Source organism: Apis cerana, linkage group LG11, assembly GCF_029169275.1.
Source record: "Apis cerana isolate GH-2021 linkage group LG11, AcerK_1.0, whole genome shotgun sequence".
Lineage (NCBI taxonomy): Eukaryota > Metazoa > Arthropoda > Insecta > Hymenoptera > Apidae > Apis > Apis cerana.
In genome coordinates, this window is record NC_083862.1 from 4,195,778 (window position 1) to 4,208,595 (window position 12,818).

Here is a 12,818-nt window from a genome sequence, read left to right on the forward strand (position 1 = left end):
TTTTAAAGATATCTTTCTTATATTTGAATGTAATTATGTCTCTCTCATTAAAAATTAATATTAATTTTGTCAAAAATATCATTTATATATATCTTAAGTAAATGTAACAGGAAAAATTGTGAAATCAATCAATTTTATTATCTTTGTGTAATTGTATTATTAAAAAATAGATTTAAAAATAAATTTTTTTTACTATTACCGCGTTATTTTATTGATTAAAATTTATTAAATTAAATCGAATATTCATTTTATTATAATATGTAAATTTTCTTGTACATTTTTTGTTAAACAAATTTTTTTTAATATTTTGGTAATTACACCAGGATCATTGTGATTCTACATATCGCCTCAAAAATTATTTCGTATCTCCTGAATGCATTCATGCAGCCATGCGACGATCTAATATCGAAGTGTCGAATCCTATAACTCTTGCAGTTATTTGATTTTTATCTTCGGCATCGGCGAAATTTGTTAAATATTTAATTAGTCTGTTAAAAAAAAACATTTTATGTAATAAATTAATTGCAACTTTTATAATCTATCAATATTTTTGTCATTCTACATGTATATACTATAACATATACATAATACTATACAATATTTATAAAATAACAAAAATTCATAAAACACTTGTTATCGATATTTATTATGATTAAACTGCAAATATTTATGCAAAGTATCTTGAATAATATTTTATTTGATAGATATAAATAAAAAGATAGAGATCAAAGATTTTTTTCACCTATTAAATATATGAGTTATTAAACTATAATTTGAATGTTTTATATGGTATTATAAATTATATTCATTTTTTGTATTTTCTTAATATAATTTAATCATAATCTTCTAATTAACTTTCATAGGAATATATTATAATGCATTCCTTATTTTAAAATTTTAAAATATATTAGAAATAATAACAAAATAATAATATGTGATTAAAAATAATAAAAATTATAAAACATTAAAATAATTTATATTTATATAAAAAAATATAAAAGAAAATTTATATAAAAAGAAACGAAATACAAGTTATAACAAAATATTGTTCTAAAAATCTTGAATAAAATAATTGATCCATGATTAAAATACGTTGAAATATTATGAATCTATAAATCTTAAAGTATATAATAAGTAAATATAAAGTAAAGAATAATATTTTAAAATTTTTTTTTATATAACTGGAAATATGTATATAAATTTTATATTATATATATATACGTATAAATAATATTAATTATTATAAAGTTCAATTATATATATTATATAAATAAAATATATATATTATATACATATAATATACATAATTGAACTTTATAAAATCAAAATAAAATTGTAAAATCTTGTAAAATCAAACTTGTAAAATCAACTTTATAAAATTAAATTTTTATGATTAAAGAAATAGAAATTTCTCAAATATCATAATGCGTTTATTATATTTTAAATATTTTATGTCTTTTTTACATGTGTATTCTATAGATTTTTATATATAATTTTATATAAATAAATATAATAAAATATAATAAAAAATATAATAAAAAAATATAAATATAATACAATAAAAAAAATGACATGTATCATTTATTCTTTTTCATATTGATAATATCTATAAAGTATATATATATATAATAAATTTATAGTATATATTATAATACTATATATATAGTATATATTATAATAAATTTATAATCGTTTTAATGAATCAGTAGAAATTTTCAATTTTAGAAAATAAAAAAACATTGTTTTAAAATTACAATTTTAAATTACTACTGATAAATAAACATTTTGTTATTATTTTATAAAAATTTTATATTGATATAACTATATCTTAATATAATATGTCATTTGGCTAACGTTTAAAAATTAAAAAATAATTGTTACAAATAAAACAAAATAACAATCAAAAATAGACATACTTATTGGATTTTAAACATTCTTTTATAATTACTAATAATTAAGATTAATGAAAAATTCTTTTCTTTCCAAATATTAGACATGAATAAAACTCATTATATAAACAAATATATAGAATATTATTATATTTATGAACAATATATTTAGAATATAATATATATATATATATAAATAATATATTTATTTCTAAAAATCAAAAATACAAAAGTTGCTATATAAAAATAATTGAAACTTATTTATTAAATTATAAGCAAAGCAAAATAAAAGGAGAAAATTCTATTTTTATCATGTGCCATTTCGTTGTTTCTTGTTTTGCTTTATTTCAAAATTGTTTTTAAATTAATAAATAATTTTCATAGACATTTTTGCATACTAACTTTTACATTTGTTTTAGTGTTTAGAATTGACAGTTTAAAAATATTTCACAAATATATCAACACCATATAGCTAAAAAGATTCTCAAGAAACGATGTAGTAAAAATAGTAAATAAAATCAATCAGGCGTTAAAAATATTATATTTAAAAAACAAGAGTTATAAATTGATATATTTTTGGGAAAAAAAACAATTCGAATTTTGTTTATGATTAGTACAATATCAATTCAAAATAAATGAAATTTTTCTTATATCTGTTCAACAAATCATTAAATATATAGACAAGACAGAAGCATTCATGATTATAATGTAACAAAAAATTTTTGTTTTTTTTAAGAACTGCAAAAAAAATGAAGAAAAATGGAGATAGATTAAAAAAAAAATGAAAATATGAAAAGTTGAACTTATATTTGAACCCATCAATTTATTAACCCATTATAATCGTCAAATATGCAACTTCGATAACAATTGCCAGATCTAAACGAATGTAATATATATAAAATATATATTATAATATAATATTATATATATATAATAATATATATAATATATATAATATATATATACACATAATATGTATATATATATATATAATATATATATATATATATACATAATTTATATATATATATTTTATATATATTATATATACAAATATAGAATTAAATGTAAATTAAACAAGAAAACTAATATAATAGATATTAGTATAAATATAATATAATAAATAATGTAGATAATAAAATATAAACATAGATAGTAAAAAAAAGGATAACAAATGAAAATGTAAACTACAGCGAGGAATTTGTCCCTCATTGAATAAATTCAACCAATAGATCCTCTTATATACAATAATATGATTGTTTTGTTTACAATTGATGATTTAAATGCACAATAATTTTTACGGTAAAAAATTTCATAGCAATTTTAATCGCTATGATTATACAGTTGGAATTCAAACAATAGTTTAACATTTTAATTTATGACTTTACTATATCGCTTTCATTATAGTTATAGTTAATTCTCATCTTTTTATCATATCGATATTGATTATCAAATAATAATTGAATCTTTTGTTTCTTTTTTTATACATATTATATATATATTTATATATATTAACATAGTTTTATCATTTTATCGAAATCTCATACACGATATTAATAATGAATAAATTCTATTGATATTTAGATATAACATTAATTATTCAGATATAAATTTTCTTGTTAAAATAATAATTATATTATAAAGAGATTACTTGTTATTTACTTAATAATTTATTTAAAGATAAACCTATAATGATGATCGATTATTATAAATATCTTAGATTATCAGAGAATAATTAGATGTACAGAGTGTTTAAAATAATTCCATAAATCTCATGAAAATATGAAACATTTTTGAAGGGCGGATTCTAGACATCAAAATGATAAAAAAAATTTACATATGTCCGATAAAGCTTAATTAACGAGTTATAAATATTTTAAGTTTATATAGATAAAGTGAGATGGCGAAAGAGAATGCTTAACTGAGTGCGTGGCAGTACTGTATTGTTTGCGTAGTAGAACCCCTCAATAAAAATAAATACATTGATATTTTTTAATATGATTATTATACAATTTTTATTATACAATTGATTTCAAATGAATTTCAGTATAAAATAATATATAATGTACATATTATGTAACTCCTTATTTAACAAAAACTTATTTTGAATAAGTTTTAGTAAATTTCAAGATATTAATACATACATCACTTTATTTAAATCCATATGCGAATCATTTTATAAAAATTATTTAAATCCATGACAGAATTGATGTGTGACACTTAATCTGTCTATTTATTGAAATTCATAGAAGCAAAATAAAACTCCCATAAAATTTCAGATTAGAAAGATTGAATATGTTTTTCTATACATAAATTTACTTATTCTCATATGTATAAGAAAGTCATTAATAATACTTAAATAAATTTGAAATTCATAGATCAATTAAAATATTAGTTGAAAAATTTTTCTATTTTATTTGAATTTAATGTTTTTTATTTCGATATAAGATAATATTAATTCATATTATTAATAAATGATATCCAAATCTACTATTATTATTTTTTGTATAAGAATAAGAAATATTGTGCAAGTGAAATAAAGATAAAGATTTGATTTGATTGAATATTTAATAATTTGAAATTTAAATTGATTCAACTATTAATATTTTGGATTTTCTTATACATGTGAAAATAATTAAAAAAGCAACTAGGCATATAAAAACACATTCAATCTTTTTAATTCGAAATCTTATAAAAATGTGTTTTTATCGATTTCGATTGTACGGCAGGTTGAATGAAATATATTATATTATAACTCACCTATGATTTTAAATGAAATATTGTGTAATTATCATATAATTCCAAATATTGAAATTTGTTATAATTTAAAAATTTGTTCGAAGTAAGTTTCTGTTAAATTACATAAATTTTAATTTGCATAATTAAAAAATTTTTTTAAACAATATAAAAATATTGCATAATTATATTACACATTTATACATATTATATAAATATATGACCTTATACTGAAATTTATTTGAAATTTATTTGAAATAATTTGAAAGATATATAAAAAAATATATAAAAAAATATTAGTGTATTTATTTTTATTGTTACAAAAGCGATATTGCATATACGGTTTTGCCACGCATTTAGCTAAACATTCTCTTTCGCCGTTTCACTTTATCTAATATAAATTTAAAATGCTTATAGCTTATAGCTCATTAATTAAACTTATCAGATATATGTACATATGAATTTTTTTCATCATTTTGATATTTAGAATCCACCCTCGAAAAATATTCCATATTCTTATGAACACTTTGTATATATCTCATATAAAATATACATATTCTGTTTGATACGAGATATTTTTATTTTTTCTAAAGATTGTGATATTTAATATCATAAAATCTATGAAATAACTAAACATTTTTTATTTTTAAAAATAATTTTGTATAATATGACATGGCATTTAAATTATTTTGCAGAATATCAAAAAATTTGTGATTCCTGAAATATTATTCAATTTGTATCATTGAAAATATAAAAAAAATTTATGAATTAAAACTTGACAATTTGAGTTTGATTTAATTTATTTTAATTTATATTACTTTTATAATATTTATTAATTTTATAATGCTAATAAATTAAGAAATTATTAATATATCTAGTTTTTTATGATAATTTTAAAATAAAAATTATTTTCTCAAATAATTAATTCATTAATTTAACATTTTCTCAAATATTTACCTTATTTTAAATTTCTTTAATTGACCAAAAATATAATTTCAATTGAAATATATTATTTATTTAATAATATATATTTTATTTTAAAATAATTATTTTTAAATTATTATTCGAAATATATTAATAATAAAATAAAATCATTTCATATTTAATGTCATTTTTATCAACAAAAATACATAAATATAATATTTTTATAAAAGAAAAACCAAAATTATAGAAATTCAATTTTTCTTTAAATTAATTATATTTAAATGTTAACAAGATATCGAATTACGATTAACTGATTCCAAGCCAGTCGTCTTCCTGTTAAGCGAAAATAATGAACTATATATAATATAGTATGATACAGGATATTGGAACATTTATAAATTGAAGATTCTTGAAGTAATTTTAAGCAATGTTTTTTTTTGTAAATATTTTCGTTACAACTTTATTAATGAAATATTATCAGAAAACACTGATTAATCACAAAACATTATTGTGATAGTAATATGCAATGCAAAAATAAACAATATATTTTGAAGAAAATATATTGAATATAACAAATATTTTTTTATCGATATTTTATCAATGAATCGAATTATATCAATGAATAAATAAATAAATATAATATTTAACACATTTTCTTTGATATGTTGCTTGAATTTATTCTTGTTTAATCGGCGTGTAACTAATACTATTGTTGCAATTCAACTACGGGCTTCGTGATTAGTTTTTTTATTAATAATTCATTAACAAAAGTTTTTGCAAAGCAAAATGTTGCTTGAAATTATCTCAGCAATTTTCAGTTTACGGATGTTCCAAAATTTTTGGGAATGTACAATATATAATTTGTTATATATGGATAAAGTAGTATAATTAATTCAATAAATTACAATGTGTTAGATATTTTAAAATATCAGACATATGATTAATTGGCTATTTACTTTTCTTTAATATTTCGGTTTTATACCATGCATCCAAAGGTATATTCTTCATATAATCTTCGAGTTTGATATGTTTGATATGAATATTCGGATATGTTTGCAATTGTTTAAATAATCTTCTGAATCGTCTCGAAATCTTTGAAGGAGAGAGAAATAATAAATGTATGTTCATATCTGGATTCATTTTAACTGCGAATTCGACGGCGCATGCTTGACGAGAATTCAATGCTAAACCATTTTTATCAAAACAAGATGCTTCGTGAAAAAAGATATTTCATTTCGTATCTTGGTTATGTGTTGTTAATTGGAATAAAAAATATTTGCAATCATGTGTTTGAAAATTTTTTATATCATTCCATATATACATATATTCAAATTATTGTATATTATATGAAAAATTATATATAATATATAATAATATAATATAATATATTATAAATATATTATATATATTATTATATATTACATTACATACATATATATTACATATATTTTATTACATTATCAATAAAATATAGAATTTGATTGTGGTGAAATTCTAGGCAAAATTATAAATATCATAACGAATCAAATAAATAATACATGTTTTAAAATGTAATAAAACTATGAAATAATCAATTATTTAAAATTATCTGCCAATATAATAGCAAGAAAAAGAAATTAATGAAATTTTTTATTTTTTAAAATAATAATTATTGATAGTAATTATTGTTAATAATTATTCGAATAGAGAATTACTGATTTTTTGAATATGTTACATAAATGAATACTTTCTTCATTGCCATGAACAATTTTTTCTTTGCCACCTTACCATCATTTAGTTTTTGAGATTTGGAAAAAAAAGATTACTATTATTGTAAAATTTTTTTATAAATAACTACAAATGTTTATGTAAGAGATGTTCTTAATGTACTTATTATTATATGCTATATTATTATTTATTGTATTTATTATTGTATTTATTATTATATGTTGTCTATTTAGATATTACTAATATTATCTTCGCTGTAATAATTGTCATCATTGAATGTTAAGTTAAATCGGAAACAGAAATTTCTTTTAAATTTTATACATAATACTTAATATAAAATCGTTTTTATTTAGTAACAATACTTGTCACATTTTCACATGTTTTTATTTGCATGTTGCTTTTTTCTATTTTTTCTTGTATTTGATATCTCTTTAAAAATATCATTTTATCTAGAAATAATTAAATTTAACTAAATTTATATAAGCAATAGTATTTGATGACTCAAATACTTTTAATTTTTTAAGAAAGAATTTAAAAAGTTTTATGAAAAATATATAGAAGATTATATTATATATAAAGAAGATTATCGAGGGTGGAAATAAAATAGAAAAATAATGTGTACGAAACGAGTTTTTTTTTATTGGAAATATTCTACTCATGATGATTAATTCTGATTATAAATTCTGATTAATGTCTCTTTTCGAATAGTTCTAATTTTCCTTTTTCTCAATGTATTTTTGAAATTTCATTATTTGTAAATAGAAAGAAGAAATGAAATAATTGATACTATTCCTGATACTTGGGTATTTCGTGATATTGATTGATATTTTATATAAATAATTTTTGTTATCGAATATTTCATTTAATTCGATAACGATAGCTACTATAGCGAAAATACTTGTGTTAATAATATTTAGATAAATATATTCATTCAATATATTATTAACATCTGAATACGTGATTTTCAAAGTATAATATTAAAATTTATCATGTTTATATTAGTTTTAGAATATATATCACATATATTTATTCAGTTAATCAGTATTAAAACACAATTTCTGTTTCGGTGAAGAAAATATAATATATAACACGAAATAAAAAATCTTTGCATATCTTTGATCATAATTTCTTCAAATCAGAAAACAAAATTTCTATGTTGTTGAATATTATTACGTTTTGGACGAGATATTTTTCAAAGCAATATTGCTTTTGTAATATATGATCTACACAATATAAAATTTATATAACTTTTCCTTTGTTCAAAGATCAAAAAATGAAATCTTTATCTTGTTATTTATTGCTTTAATCGAGATATTTCGCATTTTTATAAAAATATATGTAAGATATATATCTTATCTAAAAATTGATATATATTATATATAATTAAAATAAATGCATAAAATTATAAAAAAATTTGCATTAAAATTATAAAAAAAATCAATGTATTTATCAATATGAATTAAATAATAAATATCAAGCGATTTATAAAAAAACATTATCTAAGTTACAAGTATTAAAAAATGGAAATGCAAATTATTTGATAAAAGAACATTATATGAATGACATTTTATATTGTGAAATATTTCGACTAAAACTGGCAAAAATAGAAATAAATATTTTTTCGATATTGTTTCGATACATGATTTTGGAAATAAACTTTTTAAATAAAGAAATAATATTTCATATATACTATATTTTAATACTAACTCATACAATATTTCCAATAAGCAGTTTTTAATTTTAACATTTTATAATACAATATAATGTATTAAAGTATTGTTTATAATATTGTTTATAAAGATATAAAAAGTTTAATCTAGATATATAAAATATAAAATTAATATATTTATTTAATTAATTATTAATAATTAAATAAGATTTTTTATTATTTTTTTTAATAAATTAATAGGATTTTTAATTTTTTTATTGAAATTTATATTTTTTGATAGTATTTTGTAAATAGCAAATAGTATTTGTTTATAATTTAAGCAAAAAAAATAATATTTTCAAAATAGTAATTTGATTTAAGCATGAAATAATCAAACTTTCAAATATTTGTTTATGAAAATATTTTAGTTTGTAGTATTTTATTTTAAAATACTAAACATTAATTTTATCGATTTGAAATCTAAATTGTATAACTGTTATATAATAATTATTTATACACAATATTAACACTAGATCATTATTCTATAGATTTCAATAATTTAATCTTAAATTACTATTTTTCATCTCTTCTCTCAGACGAATAAATTAAAAATATTTATTTCTAATTTATTTAGTAAATTAGATTATTTTTTTTTTTTAAATCAAAATTCTATTTATATATATTTTAGAAATTCTTTTTTAGAAATATTAGATTTAAAATAAAATTTTTTTCATTTAAAAATTAATTTTTCATTAAAAAATAAATTTTGGAGAAAATTAAATTTATTCAATTCATTGATACAATTTTTTATGCTATATAATCTCGAAAAAACAAAGATTTAAGTGATAAAATTTTATTTTACATTTTTTGGTTATTTTCACATATAAAATAACTTACTATCGATAATTCATTTGATAGCATTCAATTATTCAATTAAATTTTATTTATTATCAAAAATTTTTATTACACTAAAAGAATTTCTTAATTTCATTTACTCGAAAACGAAATCTAAATAAATTTCATTTTTTTAATTTAAAGAAATTCATTTCACCACTAATTATATTACGAATAATAAAACATATATGCATATATCTAAATATCATTTTTGAATTTAAACTTATTAAGAAATTATTAACTTTTAATTATTAACTTATTAAGAAATCGATAAGATGTTTTTAATTTAAAAAATCGCATAATGAATAAAAAAATTTTTGTTAGTTAAATAATTTCAAATTAATGAAAAATTAATGAAAATCTAAATAATATTAATTTGATAAATTTGATAAATATACTTAATTTCGCATCAACGCTCGGAAGACTCTCTAACGTGCTCGCTTGATTGTAACACGAAATATTCATACTGTCAATGTTTTTTCTTATCGGTTGAAATTCATCTTCTTCAATGAAATCGTCATTTAAGAATATTATTATATTTTTTATTACGAGAACAAATATAATGCAGAGAAAATATAGAAACAATTTCTTTTTCATTTTCTTTCAATGTCGTTTAAATGTTAATCTTTCCAAAAATTAAAAAAATTTTTTTTTCAAACGTTCTTTTATATTTTTGTTATATACAATATTATATAAAAAAAACTTCTTATTTTTTTATTATTTCAAATGTTCATTAAATTAAAATCGTGCTTTGTTATATTAAATTTGTATACTATTTTTTTTATTTACATTATACAGATTATAAATTATAATTTTATTAGTTTTATATATATAATAGTTTAATATATAAATTCCATATTATAGTCGACTGTTCATTTGTTCTCTTACAATGTATAGTTTTTTTTATATGAATATTGATCGTTTCAATACAAAACTTTATTAAAATAAGAACTGAGTTATAAAAAACTCACTTGCTTTATTATATTGGTTAATAGTTTATAAAGCCAATGTCGGAATTGATAAATTGCTTTCAGAAGTATAAGTAACGTAGAATAAAGATAAAATGCATTATTTTTTGTGTGTTTGTAATAAATAGCATTTCTACTGAAATCTATAATAGATTTAGATATGAAAATAAATAATTAAATATTGATAATTGTAATATTGATAACAAATTGCAAAATAATTAGAAGTTTATTATTTCTTTTAAAATAAATTAATTTACTAATTTCGATTTTCTGAAAAATAAATTTGATGTTTGAAGTTTATTGAAAGATTTACAGTATTTCAAAATTTATAATAATAAAAAATTAGAATTGAATTTTTTTTATAATTTATAACTTTTTCGTCATAATTTTTATATATGTTGAAGTAATGCAATTAAGTGTTTTTTTATCGTAATGAATTTCAATATCAAATTCTTTTTTTTTATATGAACTTAAAATTTAAAAATATAAAAAATTATTTATATAATTAATATAACAAAATAGAAATTTTTTAAAAGGAGATTATTACATAAATCTAATCTTATTTTATGTTGACTTAAAAAATTTGACTTAAAAAAGTCATGGATAATATATTATCGATAAGATATATTGAATTTTTTAAATCAAGCTTTGAATATTTTCAAAATGACTATAAATGAAAAAAAATTAAAATTAAAATTTTTTAAAATTTAATCATTTCAATAAATAAAGCAAAACAATAAAGCAATAAAATATGTAAATTAAATCATAAAATTTTATTCTAGCTGATATAAGATGAACTTTTTTTGTAAAATTTATTTATAATTTGCTATTATAAATCTTATAAGATTAATGATAATAAATAATCTACTCTATAAAATTCCTAATACATATTTGGATATTAGTTGAAGGTGAAAATAAGAGTTCTAATGTAAAAAAATATGTTTTAATAGTAGCGATTTAGAATGTAAAAATAATTTTGATAGTATATTAATAGAATTTTTACAAATAGAAATTATTATATTTTTTTATATTTTAATTAAAATTATTAGTTATTATTAGTATATCAATAATTCAAAAAAATTCATATATAAAATATACATTTTTAATTTACTAAAGAATTACTAAAGAAAAAGAAATTCGAAATATCTATTGCATTTGAATTTATTTATTGATACATGGAACTTGTAATTTTAAGATATTGTTAAAGATTTAATAAAATAATAAAATATGATATATTGAATAATAAAAATATTAATATATTGCATTGAGAAATAAAAAACATTTATTATAATAATACATTTTTAATTTTATAAAAATATTTATAATTATTAATATTTATTATTATTATTATATATATATTATTATTATTATATATTTATTATATATTTATGTTATGCTTTCGGTATTCGCAATGGTTCAACTCTTTTTATTATCTGAGAATAGATAATAGATGCTCTTTCATTTGGCATAATATGTCTAATGATGTCCAATTCTAATTGGTTTTTTGCGGAATAACACTGTTACTAATGATTGTGGAATTCAAAGAAAGATCAAGATTTGGAAATGTCGATTGAATTCAAATAATCTTTACAAGAAACTATTTTATTTTAGACTTTTTCTACAAATGTAAATATAATTGTCTTAATAAAAATAACTGTTCTTCGAAAAATTGTTTTTCTCGAATTATCAATCAATCTTTTTTAATCTTTCATTTGTTTGATGGAGATTTTGAAATAAACAATCTTTGAAAATTCTGCATACTTCTCGTGTTTTTCAATTCATTACTCTAGAATTTCATTATTTTTCTTATGATTTACAATATATTTCGATTGCGCTGTTACAGAATAATATCTTCACACATTGATTTTGGAACATTTAATACACTTTTAATTTTGTAAAATATATAAAATATAAAATAGATATGTGATAAATGAAGTTTTGTTGATATGATGGAAATAGAACTATTTCGTATCTAAAATATCACAATCTAAAAATACGAATATTTATATTGTTCATTTTTCCTTCAAATTTTTCCTTCAAAAATTCCAAAAA

At 17.5% G+C, this 12,818-nt stretch overlaps 1 pseudogene; it reads right to left on the reverse strand.

Annotated features, from left to right (window-relative positions):
- Window positions 1-273: 273 nt before the first annotated feature.
- Window positions 274-10,443, reverse strand: LOC114577964 (lactosylceramide 4-alpha-galactosyltransferase-like; annotated as a pseudogene).
- Between the last annotated feature and the right edge of the window lie 2,375 nt (window positions 10,444-12,818).